This window comes from Rhinolophus sinicus, linkage group LG07 (assembly GCF_036562045.2).
Source record: "Rhinolophus sinicus isolate RSC01 linkage group LG07, ASM3656204v1, whole genome shotgun sequence".
In the NCBI taxonomy this organism is placed as follows: domain Eukaryota; kingdom Metazoa; phylum Chordata; class Mammalia; order Chiroptera; family Rhinolophidae; genus Rhinolophus; species Rhinolophus sinicus.
In genome coordinates, this window is record NC_133757.1 from 3,452,125 (window position 1) to 3,476,448 (window position 24,324).

Consider the following 24,324-nt stretch of genomic DNA (forward strand, 5'->3'; position numbering starts at 1 on the left):
GCCAAGTCTCAATTAGACAGCCTGTAATACAGTCGGTTCTGGCACAAGTGCTGAGAAAAATGAATCAAAGGATTGTCTCAGATAGGAGTGAGTCCCTGACCATGATATTTGGAGAGGCCACGAGGAACCACTTCCCCTAGCCGAGGGTCCTTAGCCCGAAAAAGCCCGCTGGAATGCCATGCCCTTGAGTGCTGTCTCCAAAATGTGTTTCAATCTGGATTAACACATTGAGATGTTGCCTGACAAACGCAAATTGCCCAAACAAAGAGGCTTTCCAAGGACATCATGGGCACAAACACTCCCCCCCACCCCCAGCCCACGCCTGTTCCCACAGAGGAAGGTTTGGCTGCAGAGGCGGCAGGCAGGGCTCTCTCTGCAGTGCTGGCTCATGCCCGCTCCTGCTCTCAGTGCTGCTCATTCAGAGAATTTGCAGGATTACATTGATTAGGGATGTGATTCATTTCTAATTCAGCAGTCGGACGGAGGCTGGGGCAGAGCACGCAGCTCTGGTGCCCGTAGCCCTGGCAGTTATCAGTGCCAGCTTAACCTCTGGCACCATTTTCAAGCCTTTTATTCAAGTGGTTCCTGGCAAAAAGGAAGTGACCTAGGATGCTCCAGGGTGGGGGTAACCGCAAAGATTCCACTGCTTTTGTTTAAAAAAAAAAAAAAGGAAGGCTGTTTAAACTGACTTAGCTTATTTTAAAGAATGTTAGCCTAGCTACATTTTCTGTTTCCGTGGCCGTGTGACACCTGTTTCATATGCAGTTCTAAGGATCCACGAGAAGGAGGGGGTAGGGGAGCAGAATCCCAGGCTGGATTTGCAGGTAAGAGGGCATGTGGGGAAATCAACACTGTGGGGACAGTTAGGAGTGATCCCATCTTTAGAGCAACCCCTGAGGACACAGGTGGCAAGAAACTGACCCCCAGCATGAAAGCGCTGGTGTCTTAGGGACACGTCCTGGCCACACACCGGGCAAGGTGATTGGGTCTGCGTGTGAAGAAAACCCCTTCCCTGGGAAGTAACTGGAGGTTTGCTGTAACAACGAAGTGCAGATCGCAGTGAGAAGACCTGACTGAAGTCAAACCTCGGACTGAGACTTGGACGTGGGACCCTTTCCAGCAGAGAAAGGAGACGAGGCTGCCTCACGACAGACGGGGAGGCAACTGGGTGAGAAAATGCACAGGGAATGCTTTCCAGCCTATAGAGCTCTCTCTGTGTGTCACAGCAGACATTCGAAGGTAATGCAATCAATGTCATTAATGTGACAGACTCAAACTAATGTAAAATACCACCTAGAATTCTGTAAGACCTCAATATTCATAGCCAATTAGCAATTCCTTTCTTTTCTTTTGTAATAATTCAATGCAGGCCTGCGGTAGGTTAGCACGCTTGTGCACTATGCATGAAATCATAAATTGGTACGATCTTTCTGAACATAAAATAACACTAAGGTTTGGACTAGGATATTATACAATCGTTAACACCATATTCAAAACTGAGCTTGACTGTAATTAAAAATAAGTTTTTAAAAATAAAAGGAATGACATGAAAACAATTTTAAATAAACTGGATTGACAAAGGGAAATGTTCCCCATGTAATAAATTAGTCAAACAGACACAATACGTGTTGTATATAAGCATCTATATTGAGGATCAAACTAGAGCCCGCAGGCCAGATCCAGCCTGCCTGCTTTTTGCACAGTTTTGTTGGCAGGCAGGCTCCTTCACTCAGGTATTGTCTATGGCAGCTTTCACGCTGTAACCACAGATCTGAGTAGTTGTCACAGAGACTGGCAAAGCCCAAAGGACTTACTATCTGGCCCATGATAAAAATAGTTTGTGGACCCTTGATCTATATAAACATAAAGAAAAAAGACTGGAAAACACTGCCAGTAGTTGATGGTGGTTTGAGTATGGAGTACTCTAATAACACACATTTTTAAAATGGGTGGGGGTGGGGTGGTACATACAGGGGCAGAAGGATTCTCAGGAAATTCGGATATTTGAAGGCCAGGAGAGGTAGCTGATAAGGTCAAGGGCAACATGAGGGTCCCCGGGGCATCTGGGAAGAGGCCTGTGGTGCAGGTTGGCCAGTGGAGACTTCCATGAATGTGGCTGACCTACAGAGGTCAGGATGAGAAGCTAGAGGAAATGGGAGCCATAAATATGGGCCACTGCATACACAAAGTCTGTCTGTGAGAGTAGAAATTTTAATCATAAGAAACAGATGTGCCAAACTGCTGTTTGTCTCAGGAAACAGGGGACCAGGCAGTGTTTGACAGCAAAACACGGAACAAGGGGGTTTCAGAGCTCTGGGGTGGGGTCATGTTATGAGCTCCGGCCAAAACCTGCAGAAACGATTATAAGGGGTGAAATCCCCTTCGAATTAAAAATCAGCTTTCCACGTAAATTTACTTATGTTCCCTCTGATCTCAGATATATTTCTGGCAATAACTTCTGTTTCTTTCATGGCCTTAAAGTATTTTTTAAAAGCCTATACTTCTTGGTAAGTAGACCAAATAGCATTTACTTTGCTTGGCAACATAGAGTGCTTCTCAGATGTTATGGATAAAACAACCCCAAACAACTGACTTGTTCAAAAAAGGAAGCTATTATACAAGGGCATGGTGTGACTTTTTTCAGGATGTGAAAATATACACTTTAATTTCACAAGTTAGTAATTAGTATAGTAGGATAAAGTCATAATCCAAAACAATAATCTTTATTACCAAAATAGAGATTAAACACAATTAAAATGAACAATATTACCAGCCATAATTGCTAATCAATTAACTGAGAAGCTATATTACTGTAATCTTCCTAGTCCCCAATTTGCCCTTCCTATATTTTTCCACTTTTTATAATATAAGACAGAGACTAGTTAAAAGAATCCATCTGCAAAGCCCTTTTTAAAATTATAAGCGTGGTATCCAGCCACCTCATCCTGTGCTGTATTTTCAACCCTCCCCCCACTAGGTGCCTGAGAACGCGTCCCCTAATTGTGACGGGACCATCCATGCCGGTTCTATCTGGCATTTTCCAGCTGTGTTTGGTCAATCATACTCATTTGCAAACCCCCAGAGTAGCATGTATTTCCCCAACAGCCCTTGCATTTGCCTGCTCCCGACACGCACACCGTAAAAACCACGCCCAAGAACGCGCACTCAGCCGCTTTCATGAAGACCCTACCACGGGAGGTGACAGGGCTGGAGAACAGCGGTTTGACCTTCACCACCAGTGACGAACGAGCGAAACCAACCCCAATGCCCAAGTCACCAAGAATCCAAAGTGACACACTGAGTTTGTTTTGAGCAGCACATTTCTCTGGATTTTGAGATAGCTGCAGCCACTCACAGGGAGAATGTTTTGCAAATCAAACTTCACTGCTTTCCTGATGTTTTTAAGAGTGTGGCAAGAGAGAGAATTTCTGCAGGCTGTACCCTGAGTCTGTGCATCAGAGGGAAGGAGCTCTACCAGCCTGATGTCGCTTTGGAATCACCCGGCCGTGGGGGTCTGACTGACCCAGGAGTCTGCTCCGTGCAAAGGTCCCCTTGGAAAGGAATGGTCCCTACTGCGGAAAGAGTCACAACGAGGGCTTGGGGGGACACAGATGCAGATGGCTTCAGATAGCTCTTCCTAATGCTGACTCTCTATGGTCCGTGAAAATCAGGCTGCAGACAGGACAAGCACAGGCACAGAGCTAGCCCCCTGGTCCTCTGACACCCCTTGCCCCTTCTCCGCTAGCTCCCACAGAAAATGCATTCACATATGGGGTGATTCTTTTCCCTGCCGTCAGCCCTTCAGGTATGGTGCATGGGTTCTCCCTTGTGGGGGCAGTGGAGGGCAGCTCCTTCCGGCTCCTTTGCCTGCAGAGGTGGGCAGCCCTGAGGGCCAAACCAGGGGCCCTGGCCTTGGAGAGACCGGCCAGGGGACAGATGTACCAGATGCCGGCTGCCCTGGGTCAGGCTGGCCAGAGGCCTCTCCATTTTGCTGGCTTACCCACCGCACTTGTGAACAGGTCTTGGATCAGGTTTCCACACAAGGAAGCTGCACCACAGGTTTTCATTGTGTTACCCGAATCCTCCCATCCCCCGGAACCCCAGGCGGACAAACAAGTTGCCAGGGAAGTCCCCAAGGATATCTAATCACTGCTGTGGTGAATTTCAGGGCCCACGTGATGCACTGGGCTCTGAGAGGCCTGTGCCTTACAAAGGAGAAACTGAGGCCCAGAAAAGGGGCTTCCCCGAGGCCACACAGATTTGTGGGAAGACGAGGCCCTAGCTTGGCCCTACCTGCCCTCCAAATCTCTCTGCAACTCCTGCTGCCCCCAGGAACCTTCCCGCATCAATCACGCCCAGAACCAAGGGCTCTGGGGCTCCTGGGGCTGCAGCAGCCACAGGCCCTGCCCACCAGTCTGTCAGCCAGGGCTGGCCCAGGACACCCTCCCCGCCCCAGTACAGCAGCTCAGAGCACTTGCTCGGAGTATTTGAGGACAACCCCGTGGAACAACCTGCACCCTGACCCACACCCAAGAACGAGAAAGGTTTGTGTGGGTGAGCAGAGGGGAAGAGCTGAGCGGGGAGCTGAACATAATTGAACAAATCTTGACTATTGGTCATTCTTTTGGGTTAAAGGAAACAGACAACTTGTATTCTGATCTAAATGAAATGAGAAAATTCAGTCCGGGGGCCCAAAGTCTGCCCTGCTCTGAGGCTGGAGGAACCTGTCCCTGCTGCCCCCAGGACGCTGGTCAGGAGTACGGGAGTCAGACAGTCAGCAAAACTGTGGTCTCATCAACTCCGAATACAGGTGGCTCTGGGGAAGCAGTTCACCTGAAGCCCTGAACTTTATTTTTGCGGGGACATTCCATCAGTGTTTAGATCCAGCTTGGACTTTGGATGCCCCGCACTGGGCACTTCCCATCCCCCGCAAGGAGCAGGAAGCAGAACAATTCTTTTCAGGTTTGGAAGGCCCGAGAAGGCTGGCAGGACCAAGTAGGACGGGCCGCAGAACAACTGGCTGAACTGTGTCTTTTGAATTCGACTCGCTGCCAAGTCTCCAGGGACCACGGTCACTTCTGCTGGACTTTGGGGGGAAAATCAAAGGTGAGTAGAGTGGAACCCACAGGACGAAGGGCATGACACTGACCTTGTGAAGTGCTAACTCAACCAAGTGAACCCCCCCCCCAGGACAATGACCCCCCTCTCCTAGGCTCCCTTAAACCCAGACTCCCACGCCGTCTCTTCGGAGCCCCCCGCAATGTCTGTTTTGCAGCACTAGATGAAGGTACACGCAAGGAGAGGAAGAGGGAAGGGGGATTTCAAACTTTGCTCATAGATATTCTTCCAGTGGCGCTCAATACGGCTTCCTTTGTTTGTTTCGACAATGGATCTTATCTTCGGGTGAGGGCTGTGTTCAGGCCTATTATCACCCTCTCTGAAAGGCTCCCAGGCTTTCTTCCCACTTGTTCAGCGGCACCGGAGTGGCAGAGTGAATTTAATCGGAGAACCAGCTCTGGGGAGACTGTTCCGAGACTCTCCCTTTTCTCCTAATGCTGTTATCTCCCCTTCCTTGTGTTGGGGAGGCATAAAAATCACAAAAAAGTCATTCTGAGTATATTCTTCCTGATAATTATTGTCAGACTTGGAGATAAGTACCCTACGTGATGTAATGTGTGTTAGCCAGACCCCCTGAATGCAAATCCTGCGGCAGTTGCGGGCCAAACAATGGCCGCCTGACATCACGGGCCCTCCGCGTTTTGCCACAGACAAGAGAGCGCTTTGATTTTTTTGTGTTTTGATAAGGCACAGTCTGGGGGCCTTTATCTCAACTGTTATATTTAAAGATGACATTCTAGCCCTGCAGCCTTGCCTATTGTTTGACCCTGATTATCACCAAATGTTGTTGTTTAGTCAAACTCACCAGCTTAATGAAAGGCCTGCTCCCAATTTAAGGAAAATTATTTAAATGCAGAGTATCCTATACACTGTGGTTTCCAAAAGAACTAGGTGGTTAATCAAAAGTTAATTGTATAATTCTCATGCAGATTAGGGCCTCTTGCAAATGAATCCCAGGTTGTGATTATTAAAAAAAAAGGAGCGTGCTGTCATTGCACAGGGGCCCACAGTCTAGTAAACAATCAGCCCAGTTTAATTTGCGGTAAACAAAGTGATGATACACTAGGGTCTCCAAAGGAGAAAAAAAGGTGAAAAGAAATTCAAGCACAACATACAGATACAATCTTTTTGTTTGAGGCCATCTTTCAAAAACATAAGCTAAATGAATAAAAAGCCATCCATTAATATTTCCCGGAAGCTGAGAACCACACACAGACTGGCAAGTCAGTGATTATGCTGTAATTTTAGGAGGGGGACTGGGGCAGCAGATGGCCACTCTCCCCGGCCACAGGGACTGCCACCTCCCCTCCTTCCTTGTGGAAAGTGACACAATGGCTGCTCCCCATGCTCAGATCTGGAGGAGGCACACCTGACTACCTGGCTTTGTCTTCTAAGAGAATGTCAACCGCCTGCCCCGCCTGGGGGATGGTTGGCTGTGGGTAATCTGCATCCTTGATCAGAATTTAGCAGAGGGACCCAACAGGCTCCCAGGAGAGGTGGGGGTGTGGGCATGCAGGCTATAAGCACAGCTGGAGGTCATGTCTCAGAAAGAAAGAGGGGAGAGGGGACATGATCCCCTTCCCTTTATCCTGGACAACCAGCTTTTCCCATTGTCTCCCAAAGGACAATGTGGGAGAAGCCAGGCCCCTAGGCTTCTCCTGTGTTTTCAACAGAGCAGGCACTGTTTCAGAGAAGCCGTCTCTGGGGAAGGCCAGGCCCAGGCCATCTCTGTTCAGTTATCACCTCGGCCAGGAAGAGTCCCCAGGGACAGTCTGGGGTCCTGTAGGGTCCAGTGGGACCTCACTCTCCAGGCAGCAAACACGTCCGTTTCCTTGTCCTCTGCCCTCTAACACAGCAAGATTTGATGATGAAACCCCAGGCCAGGTTGAAGGCATTATTTTCCAAGGTAATTTGTAGAAAGCAGCTGTGTATCTGTACATTCCGGCAGTCCTCATGACATGCGGCACTCACTCAGAAGGTTCCCTGCTCCCAAGTTCCAGGCTGAATTTAAAAAGACTGAAATGGCATTGAACTACCTCTGGCATGGACGAAACCATTCTGAAAAACATGAATGGAGGGCAGGCCCAGCAGGTGCAAGGGCCACGCCCAGGCCTCAGGACATGGCTCCTGTCCACCCCCTTCGCCTGCCCAGCGGGGCCAGTCACAGCGCCATCCCTTCCAGTGCCGGAATCCTCGAGTCCTCCTGTGTCTACAGCTGGCACAGGAAGCTGGCCAAGGTGGGACCAATTGCTATAAATCTCCTGTTTCTGTAGCAAAACACGGAATCTTTCCCAGCAGTGGACTCCTCCTCTTGCTGGTCTGTGCTTAGCGCTTGTGTTGGTTTCCTGGGGCTGCTGTAACAAAGATCACACACCAGTTTTTGGAGAACACACATTTACTGTGTCACAGTTTTGGAGGCCAGAGGCTGAAGTCACGGTGTCAGCAGGGCCAGGCTTTTTCCCTGAAGGCTCGAGGGGAGGAGCCTTCCTGCCTCTTCCAGCTTCTGGTGGCTCCAGGCTCGTGGCCACATGACTCCAGTCTCTGCTATGTCCCTGTGTCCCTGTGTCTTCCCATGGATGCCTTCTTATAAGGACACTAGTCATTGGATTAGGGACCCACCCTACTCCAGCATGACCTCATTGTAGCTAATCAAATCTACAGTGACCCTATTTCCAAGTAAGGTCATGTCCTGAGGTTACTGGGATTAGGACCTCAACATACCTTTTGGGGGACAGGAGACAAGGCACCCCATAGCAGAGAGCTCTGGCTTGAATGCACCCTCTTTCATTCTTTACTTGGTTACTACCCCACATCCCTTCCAGTTACTTACAGACTCCATCTTTGTGTGCAAACCACAGCCCCAAAAGAATGACCTTGGGCTCCAGACAGACCTCCACTCCATGAAGGGAGCTGGCAGTGAGCATTGGAACAAAGGGACTAGATGGGGGAGATATGAAAACAATTCCTCCAAGATGCCGGTCCCCAGGGGGGCAGCCACATCACTCTGTGTGAAATTACTTCCAGACCAAACCAAGCCACTGACCTGGAGATGAAGCCTTCTCCGAGCTAAGGTCCACCTGCCCTCCCTCCAAGGCACCTCCGGGCTTCCCGGCAGCCTCTACTCCGCCATCTAGTGGCCCTTTCTGGAACCGCACCTCATTATTTACTGTGGCAGATGAATTAACCCCCCTTCGTCCCCTCCCTGGCGAACCATGGGGCCACTGGAATAATAGGAAAACCTAACCCGCAAGCGGACTTTTCCAAGTAGCCGTCCTCTTCCTCTCAGGCAACACTACACAGCTATTAAGTTATACAGAGCAAGTCACTGCGTCTTAACAACAGACAGAGAAGAGCCCCGGCGGTAATAGACTGGAAGGGAAAGCAAACGCCCCGGCGGTGCCCAGTTTCATTCCTCAGACTTTCACATGCGCTCAGCCACACCAGTGCCACTGCCTCGTGAATCTTAACAAAGGCGACATGAGAGAGAAGCCTCTGAAACGAACTGTCCAGGAACACACATTTCCACTCAAAGCCCACTGGAGTTTCAAAGTATCCACCAAATAAACAAAACATGTTATCTGATGCTTCTTATCACCCACACACACCACATATGTATGGATACTGAATATCCATACTGATGCATCAGTAATATTAAGCACGGAACTGTAATGCTTCTAGCAACATCTAACCACTCAGGCTTTGTCCCTTGGAAAAAAACACTACTCAGGGCCCTTTTGAAGATGGGATACTGGTCTCCTTGTCATCTCCTCCCCCAGGCCTTGAGTCACTTGCCTCCCTGACCATGAAGGAATGGGGGTAAGAGAATGTTCCGGAACGGGGACAATGCTCTCCTGGAGAGGGCCCAGTGCCACTGCAGGCATGGGAGACGACGGGGAAACCGAGGTCAGTGGGTGGTGGGGTCCTTCACCTGCAGCCACACGTTGAGCCTGGGTCACACACGGGGCCCCTCCCCAAGGCTGTCTTGGCCACACCACGCCAGCCAGTGGTCTCTGGGGTAAGCAGAACTGGCAGAAGGAAGCTGAAAAGACGTCCATGTTTTCCTGAGGTCACTTGACATGGCGTGAGCTGGCTTTTCCAACGGCAGGCTCGTGTTTTGTTTTGTTACTGCTCCAGCGCTCTTGCTCCGAGACTGTTCCCACGAGGAAGGGCGAGGCTGCCTGTGGACCGCGGAGCAGGTGCGACTCCTGGGGAGGAGCAGCGCCCTCTGGTGTCCCTGTCTCACAAGCTGGAGGCCCGAGGCGTCCTGGGGAGAGTGAAGGGCTCCCCATCAGACCTGCAAGGGCAGCCAAGAAGGCCGCAGGGTAACACGGTGCAGGCGTCCCTGCTTTCTTAAAACAGAACCAGGGACCCAAGCACTAGCGGGTCACAGGAAAAAATATTTGATTTTAGGAAGTCTCAAGATGCAAGGCCACTATAAATGTGACAAGTATTGCTCCTTTGGTAGGAGTGTGGAAATTACCTATTTAAATGCCTGTCAACAGAAAAGTGGCATAGCACCCCTCTCCCACCAGGAATGAGGAAACTGAGGCACAGAAGGTTCACAGACTTGCTTTCTCCCCTTCCTTCCCGGAAGTGGCAGAAATGAAGCCCACACCCAGATCTCCTGCGGTGACCCCACATTCACTCCATAACACTCTATGGCCTCTAGAATGAACATGGGGACCCCGGAGGCATCCTGGGCCTGGCCTGTGCTGGGCATCCTCACTGTGTGGTTGGACATGAAACTCGAATGAAGTGTTTTGCTCTGGAAGATGAAGGGCAAAGACTCAGTCAGGTCTCGCGGGTCCACACAGGGCACAGCTCGCCCTGTTCGCCGGGCCTCACAGACTCTTAAGAGGGAAAAAGCATCTGCTGGTCACGTCCAGGCTCAGCGCGGGGAAGGCTGCCGCGCGCCCTCTGGTGGCCAGTCCTGGAGCCACAGGGGCCGCATCGCCTGCACCAGACTTCACACCCATCAATCAAAAGGAACAAGGTCAGATGGAATATATTTTTAAATGCCTCTTCTGGGTTACTATGGCAACTGCAGAAATTGTTAAACCCAAAGTTCAATTAAGCTGCTCATTGTTTCATGTTAATCTGGGAAGGAAAACAACTTCATTTCCGCCTTTTCACACTCCAATTTCCTGGAGAATATATTTTCAGGGTTTCGAAAAGCAGTTGTCGTATTCCCTCAACTGGAAGCCCCAGTGGTTTTCCGTGGGAGCACGGGGACCAGAGCAGCCAGTTCCCAGGAAGCTTTGTGAAGAAATGAGCCTGCCTCCTCACTTCTCACTCCCCCAAATATTTCTGGAGCACTTGTGTTGAGGGGATGTGCCAGAGCCTGGCTGTCCCGCTTCCATCCATGTGCCATCTGCCTGCCTTGGGACCCCGCGCCGAACACTTCACTTTTCTCTGCTCCATCCCTCCACCTGCAAAAGGGTGTCACCCCACAGGGCCAGCAGGAGAAATAAATGAGAGGACAGATGAAAGGCACTTTTTAAAATACATTTTTATTTAGCATAGTTTTATTTTTACAAAAAGTCACAGGGTAGTACGGAGCGTGCCTCTCACCTAATGTTCTATATTGTGCAGGTGTCAGGTGTACAGCACGCTGATTTGATATACCTATAAGTGGCAAAATGTTAGCGTTGGCGAACTCCTCCACATGTCACATAATTACCATTTATTTCTTGCGGTGAGAACATTTCCCATCTAGTCTCTTAGCACCTTTCGAGTATTTGATAGAGTATTATTAACTATGGTCCCCAAGCTGTACGTTAGATCCCCAAAACATACTCACGCATCTTATAACTGAAAGTTTGTGCCCTTTGACCAACATTTCCCATTGCCCCAAACCCCGGCCCCTGGCAATCACCAAGCTTCTCTTTAAGAAACCAACATAGTTTTGATGCATAAGATTCTCATTTCCATTATTTTCTACATTTCCCATGTTTAACTGTATTTTATTTTCATTTCTCCTTGACAATTTGAGAGAGTGATTGTTAATGTTCAGATTAGTAGGTTGGAATGGTTCATGGTTTGTTCAAACACATCTCCATAATTTCTAGTTTTATTGAATCCTAATCAGAGAATGTGATCTTTCTGAGATTTTCTTTGAGAATGTACAATACGCACATACTGTGTGTGTTTGCTGAACACTTCTCTGTAAGAGCTGCACCAACACACCCATCATTGCATCCTCATTAATTACATTGTCTGACTCTTGTACAGCTGACTTCGTTTCTTGCCTACTCGCTCTATCACAGACTGGCAAAGGAATGCTCGGTTCTCACATTCTACTCTCTCACTCAGAATGTCCCACACCTGCTTCACAGGGATCATAGACTTTTACACCTTTGTGAGCATAAGGAGTGCATTTCCAACTTTCCAGCTGCTACTTACAGGAAATAGTTGTAAGAGGCTCTTTCTTTTGTCTTAAATTAATTTCCTTTCCAATTACAGCTAACGGACAGTAGTGCATTAGTTTCAGGCGTACAACATAGTGATTAGACATTTCTATGCCTTATGAAGCCTGCTTCTGGAATCTTATGCTGCAGAAAAGGCCAAATGGCCTTAGCAGTTTTGCTTTTGTTTCTTCCTTCCTGGGGGTGGGCGGCAGTAGGGGACTGCTCATCCCTGGCACACAAGCCCTCCCCACGCCACCCCATCTTGCCATCTGTCCCTCTGGCTGCAGGCTGTGGCCTCACATCTAAATAGGAAGGGCAGGGGGTTGAGCATAAACCCCGCTGGCTGGCCGGTGGTGCTGGACCACTCAGCTGGACCCCTGCAAAGAGCCCTGTGTGGACTGTCTGTGGGGCTCCAAGCAGCCCTGAGATTGGGGTAGCCTGCCTTTCTCCTCAGACCACACAGAACCTGAGAAGGCTCCCCTCCTGTGGCTGCTTCAGTGCTCTGCCCACCTCTGCTGCTGCAGACAAACGCTTTCCTTGGGGGACTGAACCACCAGCGTGCAATGGGCCTGCCCCCCTCCCCCTGTGCCAGGAGGAAGGGTCGGCTGGAAGGGGGAACCTGGCAGCAGGTAGAGAAGCTTCCAAATCAGAACTCCAAAAAGTAGATTATTGTTCATAGTGGCATGGATTAACAATTCTAAAACTATTTTATGTAGATTGTAGGATGGAGTAAAAAGTAAATTAATTGTGCGGATGCTTTCATGTGTAGTTTTACCTAGAACCAACAGAGATAATAAGAGCCAGGTTTTTCAGTTTTAGAAAAGGGACTTAGAAAAGTGGAAAAAAGTCAGAAAGAACCTGTGATATTGATTTAAATTGGAGGTACTAGTATGAATGGATAGATAGATAGATAGATAGATAGATAGATAGATAGATAGATAGATAGATAATGGATGGACGGACCTCTGTCTGCTCTGAGAGGATCTAAGAGAAAATAGTTACAATGGGCACAACAAGACCCCAGGTCTGGTGCAGGGAAAGGACAGGTGAACCTGGAATATCATGTTGTGTCAGAAATTAAGGAAGTGTGCAAAGAATGATGACACAGGAGCCAGATCCCAGCGACCCAATCGAGGACAACCTGAGTATCACAATAAATAATGACAGTAATGGCTCATAGCCCAAAGAATAAAATAAGAATCCATTAGTCGATACAGATATAAATTTAAAAACAGTAAAGAGAGAGCAGGAAAAGCTCTTCCTTATGTTAGACATCTAACTCATTTAGAAGGCATGATGGAGTTTCTAAAAAACCACCATTGGACAACCATCATAGTAATAACCGCTTCCGGCCAGAAGCATCAATGGGTGCTAATACTAGTGAGAATTCCATGAGAAAGACAGAACTATGGGGTTTCAAAGAACCACCCCCAAGATACTTCATAATTACAGCGGGGGAAATAGTAGCTTCCCAGTAGCGAAACCCAGCAGACACCCTGTTTACCGAGGTCACTTCACCCGCGATGGGACAAATGGACATCACTTTCTTCCCAACGTGATGCACTGAGACAAGGAGACATCACTTCATGTCTCTAGTATTCATGTTAAAGATGCATTAACTTGAATTCAGTCATAGGAAACATCAGACAAAACCAGACTGAGGGCCGTTCTATAAAAATACCTGTCGTGTACCCCTCAAAGTGGCCAAGATGATAAAAGAAAATGAAAACCCAGAAGCTGTGGCAGGTTAAATGGGCCCAAGGAGACGGGACAACTAAGTAGTGTGTCTCCCTTGATTGGCTCATGGGGGAGAGGGAGAAAAAAAGAATGTGCTATAAAGGACGTCAGCAGGACAGCTAGTGAGATCTGAACAAAATCTGTAGCTTGGATAATATGATTGTATCCGTAGTAATTTCCTTATTTTGATCATTGTACTGTAGTTACATAAGAGAATGTTCTTGTTTTTATAAAACACATACTGAACTATTTTAGGGATAAAGGGGTATCGTGTTTACAATTTACTCTCAAATGGTAAAAATAATGTCTATATAGAGAGAGAGATAATAAAGTAAATGTGGTAACATGTTAATAGTTGAAAATTCTGGGTAAAAGAAGACTTTGTATTGTTTTTGCAACTTTTTTGAGTCTGAATTATGACTCCAAAAAGAAAGTTTTTCAAAATTCAAGTATCTATGTATATGGCAATAATAATGTAGGGTGCCAGCCTGACCCACTAAAAATAAATGGGCCCTTCCTACGGGCTCCCTGCGGGATAGAGGAGTCATACAAGCTTCAGCACACTGGAGAGGCTCTTTGCCAAAATTCCTCAGTAGAATCTTCTAGAATACCCAAAAAGTGTCCAGCTTTCCTATTCCATAACACCCACAGACACTGTTCATGAGGAGGCTGATTGAATATTAGGCTTATAAACTTTATAAGCTTCCCCTAACAGTATGTAAAGAGAAAGAGAACAGAATATAAGTCAAGCTGTCTAAATATTTGTGGTAGATAATATCACAATTATTATACAGTGATATTATACAGAGAGGTTATACAGTGGGGACATGTCAGGCTGGTCACCATGTCGGGTCACCAGCAAGATGAGAAGGCAGAGATATCCATTTGTGGCAAGAGGATGGAGCAGAACCAAGAGAATAACAAGGAAGTAGGGCCAGGTATCCTTTAAGAATAAGATAGTAGCAAATTGCTGGGTTCTGGACACTCAATGCCCAGCTCCAGCTGAAACGAAGCCTGGGTTTCCTCTCCCTCCTGACTCCTTGATATCACTGCTTGCTCACAACAAACTCCTATGTTTGCCTGTCCTAACTCAAGCCTGTTTTTTCTCTAGCATCCCAAAAGTCTTAATTAGAACAAACCCTTAAAAAAAAAAAAAGTCAAAAAAGGAAAACACACCAATAGAAAAAATGGACAGAAGACATAAACAAGCAAGTCACAAAAGAATACAACTAGCCAATTAACATGTGAAAAACTGTTTGCCCTCACTTGTAATCCAGGAAAGGAAATTTGGCAAGGATTTGGAATCTCGCAATAACTGGAAAAATGTTATTCATTGTAGTGGAAATGCAATTTAGTAACCCTTTTAAAAGAGCAATTTGGCAACAAGAAAACGAAACGCCTTGAAATTTTTCCTATCCTTTGACTCACCGAATCCGCTTCTGAGAACTTGTCCTAAAGAAATAACAAATCTGTTCTAAATTGATCCTATTACGAGCCAAATCCGAGCCAACAAAATACTCAGATTTCAATATTAAGTAAGGATGTTCAGTGCAGGGTTACTTATGGGAACAAAAATTCAGAAACAACATAAATGGTCAGGAATAAGGAATTGCTTAAATTAATTATGGGATGGTGAGACAGGGGAGGGGAAAGAGAGAAAGAGAGAGACAGAGAGCTACTATGCAACCATTAAAATAACATTTCAGAAAAACATTAAATCAGCTAAATATTGAGCTTATTTTTTAGGATAAATATAGATAGATAGATGTGTGTTATATATGTATATATGTGCATATATATAAATTATAACCTTTATTTTTGTAAAATAAAAATCATATATACATATATTTTATATATTTACGTAATATACATACTATATATCATATCATATCATATATTTATACGTATATACAGAAGGTGCCAAAAAAATGTATACACATTTTAAGAAAGGAAAACTGTATTAAAATTGTAATACTCAATGTATATCAACAACAAAAGATGAATACAAGTCACGTTTGACTTCTGCAATTACAAGAGGTGCTCAAAGTGGTTACCATCAGCATCCAGACACTTCTGATGACAGCGAATGACTGCTTGAGCAACGTTGACCAAAGTGTCCACTTGCGAACATTTTTTTGGCACCGCTGGTATATAGCTCTGTAGTTGGGTCAATCTCAAAAAAATGTATATGGCTAGGTATACGGTATATATACGCAAAAGTACATACCAAATATTAATATATAGTAATATTAGGATATATTTTGCATATACCAAAATGTTAACAGTGATTATCACTGAATAGTGGAATTAGACATATTTCCCTTGTTTATTCTTTCTTCTACATTCTGCATTCCACAACAAACATGGAGGAATGTTATAATCAACACACGTTTTTTCTAAGTTGGAAAACGTACCATCAAGGTGTGAACCAGCACCACCTGGAGGCAGGACGAGAGCAGACATCCTGGCTTCCCCACCCACCGCAGCGCCAGACTCACGATGACCTTGTCCCGTCCTCGCCATCCTCGCCGCCCCGCTCTACGTCAAGCTCTCAGGACTCTTGCCAGCGCTCGCACAGTATTTTCATCAGCGTTTCTTCCCACGGGTCTGGCTACCTCGTCTTCCGGTCCATCGCTCCTCTATCCCCCGGCAGCCAGAGTGATCTTCCTAAATGAAACCCAAGATGCTTCCCTCCCTTTCCTACCCCACTTACAATCCAGTCACGGGTTCGCTCTGCCGAGTTTGAAGGACAAATTCTTTCCCGGGGCCTCAGGAGTCCTCCCTGACCTGAGCCCAGGGCACCTCTACGGCCTCCTCGCGGGGTGCTGGTCACAGGAGCGTGACCCAGCGTGTCCCCGCTGCTGCTTCCTTAGCTTTTGGCGCCTCGCTTTCTCCATCCGCACCGACCTCACGCAAAGTCCCTAGGACAGCGCCTGACACCCAGTAAACACTCGGCTACTGGTGCCCTTATGAGTACTTCGCTGGCGCCCTGCACGTTAATTATTGTTGGTAAAGGAAAAGGAACACCCTGGAATGATTCCCAGGTTTCTCCCTTGTCCCCTTAGCAAAGCCTTTTACCAAAGCACAAAATTCCCGAGAAGAAACAGGCCTGGTGAGTTCAGTTTCCGAGTCGCTGAGGCAGCGGGGTGGCCGGGACTGGAGCGGAGGAAGGACGTCCAGTGTCAGGCGTGACCAGGACCCCGATGTGGAAATTGTGGCCCCGGCCAGATTATCCAAGGAAACAGAGGAGCGGGGTCAGGGGAGGCTGGGACCACACCCACATTCAAAGAATCCGGTGACAGAGAAGAAACTCAGGAAAGAGTGAAGAGGAAATGGTCAGACAGGAGAAAAGGGGGGGGGGGGGTTCAAGGAAACGAGACAAAGGCCGGTCTCCAGGAGAAATGGGAGGTGGGTGATGAGCCGGCCGTTGGGTATGAAGCCCCTGCGGAACGACGCGTCTGTGCTAATGGGCGTCAGTAATCAGACCGCACACGTCTCAGCTTCACAATAATGCTCCCGGGGGTGGAAATGAGCACACAGGTCACATCTCACTTCGCCAGGAAGGTTATCCCGCCTGCCCTTGTACATATGCAAGCCCGGGCCTCCACCCCATCACTCCGATCGCCTTGCTCTGTCCCACTCTTTCCTGCTTTCTGCAGCACTAGCACTCTCTACACACCCTGCCATTGGCCCATAATGGCCCGCCTTTGTCTTCTGAGCACTGTGCCAGCTACAAGAGGGGAAGGGTCGTTTTCCATTCTGTTCACAAACCTCTTCTAAGCACTGGGAACAAGGCCGGCACCTAGTGGCTGTACAATAAATACTGTTGCAAAAGTAGTTCTGATATGACTGAAGATGTCCCGGTCAGGACGCTAAGGAGAGGGCCCATTTCCTCAAAACTCTTCCCATTTGGAAAAACTCCTTGAACAAGCTTTGAGAACCATTCCTACTTTCCCTTGGCACATTCTGATGAGCACAGAGGTCTTCCCATTAGATGCTGCTGTGCTTCACGTCTGTCCCCGATCCACTTGGATTTCAGGTGTAAACCCTATAAGCTGTGGTCGGAGTGAAGCAGACTCTCCCCAGGCAGCACCCCCCTGGCGACACTGTAATGAAGGAGCAGGACTGAGAAGGGGAAAGCGTTTGGCTCGCTGTCCCCGAAACAGGGGCAGGGGCAGACAGATCGTCCCCACCACCCTCCACTGTACCCCCATTATCTCTAAAGATTGAAAACAGCGCTCCGATTTTTTTTAATGGAACACGAAAACTGTTCTTTATCAAGATAGAGAGCAGCAGTAGCCATGTGCTTTTTATAAAGCTGCAGAGACCAGATGAAAGAAGCTGGTGAGGTCAAAACGCATTTCAAATGCCCTCCATTTTCTAGGATGGGGAAATGTTTTCTATTATATTTGGTAAAAGTTCACCACCACCTGATAAAAATCTTGAGAAAGGGCATGTGTGTTGCTAAATTAGCTCTGAAAAAGGACAACTTGAAGTAAAATAAATCTGAGTTAAAAATGATCTCAGGTTACCTGCCAGAGACGTCCAGGAAAGGGTGGTTGTAAGGGAGAGCTTGAAAGAGGCTCATCTATCCAGCCAGAGAGGTACCCCAAGGACTAACGGGGGCCTAGAGATCTTTTCACGATTATAACAGTTAAAACACATTTGATTCTGTGTGCCATTTTACAAGCTGTAAACGCCTTTCCCATTGTCTTATTACTTATAAACCCCCCTCAGAGATTTTTAAACCCTGATTGGTCTTTTTTCACCATTACTATATTAATCACTCATTTATTCTTTCAACAAACACCAACGGACGGCCAGGTCTCTGCTCCACAATGGACATGGGAAAACACAATCATGAAGCATAGTCCATTGTGAAGGGAGAGAGGGGACACAGATAATTTAGAAAAATGCAAAATATAAAATAAAATCACCCAGAACATCCCTCAGAGATAACAACTATTAACATTTTGGTAAAGATTCAGTCCAGCATTTTCTGTACATGAATATAGCAGGTAAATGGATGGTTATAAAAATTAAATCGTCTGCATCACTTGATAGAGTCGAGTTTTCCATGAAACACATTTGTTCTGTTTCATCAAATACTCATCTGCAAGGTCATTTTCAATGGCTGTATGTCTCAAATTGTTCTCCAGTGCTTTTATCCATCAGTCAGTTAAGAATTGTTTCTTTTCAAACTACGATGCTGATGCTGTCAGATCCTTCAATGGGATCGACAGAAACTAGGAGGCTAAGCCCTGAGGACGTCACAGACTTCTCAGGAAGGATGGGACACCGCCCCCAGCTCAAGAGAAAGAGAGAAAAAGATCGATCCCTGTATAAAGTTGTGTGGGATGGCCCGCGGGTATGACAAAATGCTGGAGAAAAACTTTGCTTGGGGCTGTTGTGAAGGACTGACCGACAGCTGAGTCTGAGGTGGTGAGGGCAGACATTCAAGCCAGAAAAACTAAGAAATTCTAGAAGATAGAGTATTGTTTCACTCCTTTCTACTTGCCCTCTTTCTGGATTAATTCTATACCTCCCTATTCTGAGCCTTTGTGAATTCTGTCACCACAAATTGAAATGCCCACCACTCCTATCTATAGCTGTCAAAATCCTGCTTTGCCCGCCCCCTGCAACAAGATATCTGTGACCTGCTTCCTATATCATCCAATCACAAGTTAAAATAACGCACGTAACTTGCATTCTGGAGAAACAGATGAATTCAAACAGAACTACACGAGAGGAAGTTGGTAGAGGGCATTAAAAATAAAGTGTTGAGAAAATTAATGACGCCACAGGCAGTCAATATGGAAATTTGGAGAATGACAAGGTTGGCTATTTCCAGCCAAGACAAATACTCTTTTATCGACTCCAAGGGTTAATGCAAGGAACCAATTGCAGAATGTCTCTGAGTCACAATGGTGGCTCTCAAAAACAAAATTCCACCCAACACAACTAAGACGTATGACCCACTCCCAAAAGTAAAGCAACTTGGAAGAAATAATTCTTGATAAAATTTCCCAGGAGATTCCAGTATGACCCCTCCCACCCCCACAGAGAATTACAACTCTGTATCACAGACTCAATGAGGTACACCAATAAGTGCTCCAATAAGTCAGACCCACGATCTTCTAACAACCTATAGGCTACAGAAGCACTTCCTGCTACTTACCTACATGCAGAAAGGCAACTCAGAATGTTCTGATACCAAATAAACTAGAAGGGAAGCAACCCACATGTCCATCAACAGATGAATGGATATGCAAACAGTGGACTACTATTCAGTCATAAAAGGACAGATATTCTGACACATGCTACAACATGGATGAACCGTGAACACGTGCTAAGTGAAATAAGCCAACACAGAAGAAAGAATACTGTATGATTCCACTCACATGAAATACTTAGAGAAGTTGCATTCATGGAGACAGAAAGTAAAATGGCAGGTGCCAGGGGCTGGGGGAGGGGAATGAGATGTGTTTAATGGGTGGAGAGTTTCGGTTGGACGACGACAAAAACGTTCCTGAGTTGGATGGTGGTTATGGTTGCACAACAATGTGAATGTGCTTAATACCACTGATGCCACTTTAAAATAGCTAAAATGGTAACATTTGTGTTATGTACATATTTTTTACCACAATAAAGACATTCATCTACCACCCCCAAAAAAAATACATATTTATCTAGAAGGCAGGAGGCACTATTGGCTACTGTCAAACCTCCAAAAAACAAAGAAGCTCAGTGTTTGAAGTACCAAGGGCTCCTAGGAGTCGGCGTGGCACTCAAGAGAAGCGTTTGCTCATCCAAGGAGGCCCCAAAATGCAAATCATTTGGAAGAGTGTGAGGTAAGAGCCCCAGTGATTAATTGCTGCACCTGTTCTTCTCAAAAGCATTATATAAATATAATCTTATGGACAGTCTGTATTTCTCTCTGAGAAATCCCCATAAACATTAAGTTCCCTTGGGAGTTCTAATGGGTTTGAAATGTTTTCTGACTGAAGTGTAGTAATGCCACCAGTCACCTCCAAATGAGGGGTTCTAAATAATGAAGGCAGTAATTCAAATTGGTGGCACATTATTGAGAGGTTTCTAAACTATATTATGCATTTATCCCACAACATAGCAACCAGAACCTTTAGAATATTATTTAACTTTTTCTTCAAGACTCAAGGTCACAATCATGCCATAAAAATACAAATACATAGTATGGGACATCTAACGGACTCTGGACCCTTCTCCAGCCTAACCCTGCAGGTAGACAATTTGAGTCTTTTAAAATTGAATTGGCTGGGGGGGAGGTGGCGGGGGGGGGGGGGGGGGGGAACAGCCTGGAATTTGCTTTGTAGCAAATGACTTGAATTCTTACCATTTACCCTCTTTTCATAATATGAAGAAGTGGCTCAAAGGGAAATTTATAGCATTAAACGCTCACATTAGAAAATTTAAAAGGCCTCAGATCAATAGACTAAGCTTCTACTTTAAGAAACTAGAAACCCAAAAGCAAGAAGAAGGAAGAAAATAATAAAGATAAGAATAGAAATAAGCGAAATTATAAAGAGGAAAATAACCGAGGAAAAAATCAATGAAGCAAAAAGATCAATAAAATTGATGAACTTCAGCCTGACTGATGAGAGAGTAAGAAAGAGAGAGAGAGCTCAAATTATCAATACCAGGAATGAAAGAGAAGGTGTTATTGTAGAGAAGCTTGGCAGATATTAAAAGGATAATAATGGAATACTAAGAACAATCCTACTCACATAAACTCAGCAGTTTAAATGAAATGAATCAATTCTTGAAAAAATATATAACTGCTAAGACTCACCTAAGGTGAATTAGAAAACTTGAGTAGTCCTACAAATTTAAATAGTTTGAATTTGTAGTTTAAAACTTTCCACAGAAGAAACTCCAGACGCAGATGGTTTTACTGGTGATCTATACCAAATATTTAAAAAAGAAAAAATACAAATTCTACACAATCCCTTCTTAAAAATGCAAGCCAAGGGAAGAGGCCTCACTAGATACCAACCCTGCTGACACCTTGATCTTAAGACTTTTAGCTCCCAGAATTGTGAGAAATAAATTTCTGTTGTTTAAGCCACCCAGTCTGTGGTACTTTGTTAGAGCAGACTGGTTAGACTAGCACAGAAGGTACAGAGATTGGAAGGGAAGAAATAAAACTGTACCTACTCACAGGCAATATGATTGTCTACACAGAAAATCCCAAGGATTATACACACACACACACACACACACACGCACGCACGCACGCACACAAATTATATTTCTACATAATAGTAGCCATAAAAAATAAATTTAAAAAACATTTACAATAGCTCCCTTCATAATACTTATGGATAAATCTAAGAAAATATGTACAGAATCTATACATGAATCTGTACAGAATCTAAAAAATACAAAATGCTAATGGAAGAAATCAAAAACACCTAAATAGACATAATGTAATGAATTGGAAAAGTCACCATAATAAAGATGTCAGCTCTCCCTAAAATGACATCTAATCAATGCAATCTCAACCAAAATCTTAGCTGGAATTTTTTAATACATAAGCAAGCTAATTCTAAAATGTTTTTAGAAAAGCAAAGAAATTGCAGTAGAAAAAAATAATGTTAAAAAAAGAAGAAAATCAGAGGAAACACACTACTCAATTTTAAAATATCCTATAAAACTATAGTAATCAGGACAGAATGGTATTTGTAGAGACTAATAGATCAATGGAACAATATAAACTCAAAAATAGAACCACACAAATATGGCCAGTTGACTTTTGAGAAAGGTACAAAGGCAATTCAACAGAGGAAGGCCATAGGTTTTTCAACAAGTGGTGTTAAAACAAATTATATTGGACACATCCATAGGCAAATAATAACAGCAAACATCGACCTAAACCTCACACGTTACTCAATCAATAACTCAAAATGGAACATAGATGGAACAGTAAAATATAAAAGTATAAAATATGTTTAAAAAATAATAATAAGAGAAACTCCTGATGATCTTGGGTTAGGCAAAATGGACTTTATCAAAATTAAAACTTTCACCTCATGCAAAAATAAATTAAAATTTTGCTCTGTAAAAGAAACTTTTAAAAGAATGAGAAGACAAATTACAAACTGGGAGAAAATATGTAAAAATCACATATTCAACAATGACTGGTATCTAAAATATATTAAGAACTCTCAAAACACAAGAGTACGTAAATACAACTTATCTTTTTTTTTTTTTTTTTTTTTTTAATTGGGGAAGGAGAACAGGATTTTTTTATTATTATAATTGGGGAACAGTGTGTACTTCCAGGCCTTTTTTCCAAGTCAAGTTGTTGTCCTTTCAGTCTTAGTTGTGGGGGGTGCAGCTCAGCTCCAGGTCTAGTTGCCGTTGCTAGTTTCAGGGGGCGCTGCCCACCATCCCTTGCGGGAGTCGAGGAATCGAACTGGCAACCTTGTGGTTGAGAGCCCACTGGCCCATGTGGGAATCAAACCGGCAGCCTACGGAGTTAGGAGCATGGAGCTCTAACCGCCTGAGCCACCGGGCCTGCCCCAATACAACTTATCTTTAAAACGGGCAAAAGAATTGAATAGACACTTTATTAAAGAGCATATGTGAGTGAAAATCACATAAAAAGATGGTCAACATCACTGGCCATTAGGCAAATGTAAATTAAAACCCAGTGAGGTACTACTGAACACATATTAAAATGGCTAAAAGAAAAGTCATCAGAATACCGAGTGCTGACAAAACCTCCAGCACCTGGACCTCTCCGACATGGCTGCAAAATGGTACCGCCACACCGGAAAACAAGTTTCTTATAAACTTAAACATACACTTAATATACACCTAGGATCCACTCTTAGGTGTTTTCCCTAATGAAAACTGATGTTCACACAAAAAGCTGTCTACAAGTGTCTGGAGCAGGTCTATTCATAATCACCAAAATTGGAAACACCCCTAAACTCCTCCAACTAATAAATGGAGAACAAATCGGGGTGCATTCCCAATGGATTAGTAACCAAAAATTACAGGAACAAATGATTGATGGACACAACATCTTGGATGAATCCCAAAGGCGCGGTGCTGATTGAAAGAAGCTGGCCTCAAAAAGCTATATACTGCTTGATTCCATGGATTTGTCATTCTCCAAAAGACAAAACAATCCTGGTGGAGGGCAGATCCGTGACTGCCAGGGGTTAGTGTGGAAAAGCGTGTGACCACAAAGGAATAGCAAGAAACAGAGTGGGCGGGTAATGGAACTGCTCTGAACCCTGATTGTGGTGGTGCTTACATGAACCTATACAATGTGCTAAAATTCACTGAACTATACACACAAAAAAGTCAATTTTATTGTACATTAAGTTGAAGAACTATACATTTTTAATTGAAGTATAACAAACATTTTTTTCCACCAAATGAATGGTAGACTGTTGAAACCATCTCTAGCTCAATTGCCTCCTTCCTCAATACATTCTTCCTTTTTGTTTTCATTTTCACATCCTTTGATAGTTACCAGAATTCACAACAGGCTTGTATGTCAGCACGCATAATTATCCAAGACCAGCACCATTTTATAGCCTACGTACTACATTAACCTCATTAACCTGTTTAATGTTTATGTCAAAATTTGCAAAGTGACCAGCCATTTGCTCACCCCTGGAGATAATGCCACTATAGACAAGATATCTGTTTGGGGGCAACTCTGGGTGTAGAGGGACCTCACATATCATACACAGGCTGTTCAAATTCCTGATTTGCACTATGCTGAATACTCGAGGATTCCCAAACCCAACGTGCTGGATAATCAAGGTCTTGCTGCATGTCCGTGTAATCCCAGATATAATTCTCAGAATTAATACAACACATCTATTGAATTGCGTTATTATAAGTCCATTCCTAGCAAATGTATATTTTAAAGATCTTTCTTGGAGATCCAAGATGGCACATAAACACTGTGCCTGCTTCCTTCCGTGAACACATTACAATTACAACTAAATTACAGAACCGTCTGAAGTCTAGCTGAACAGAAATTTTGTAACTAAGAATATAA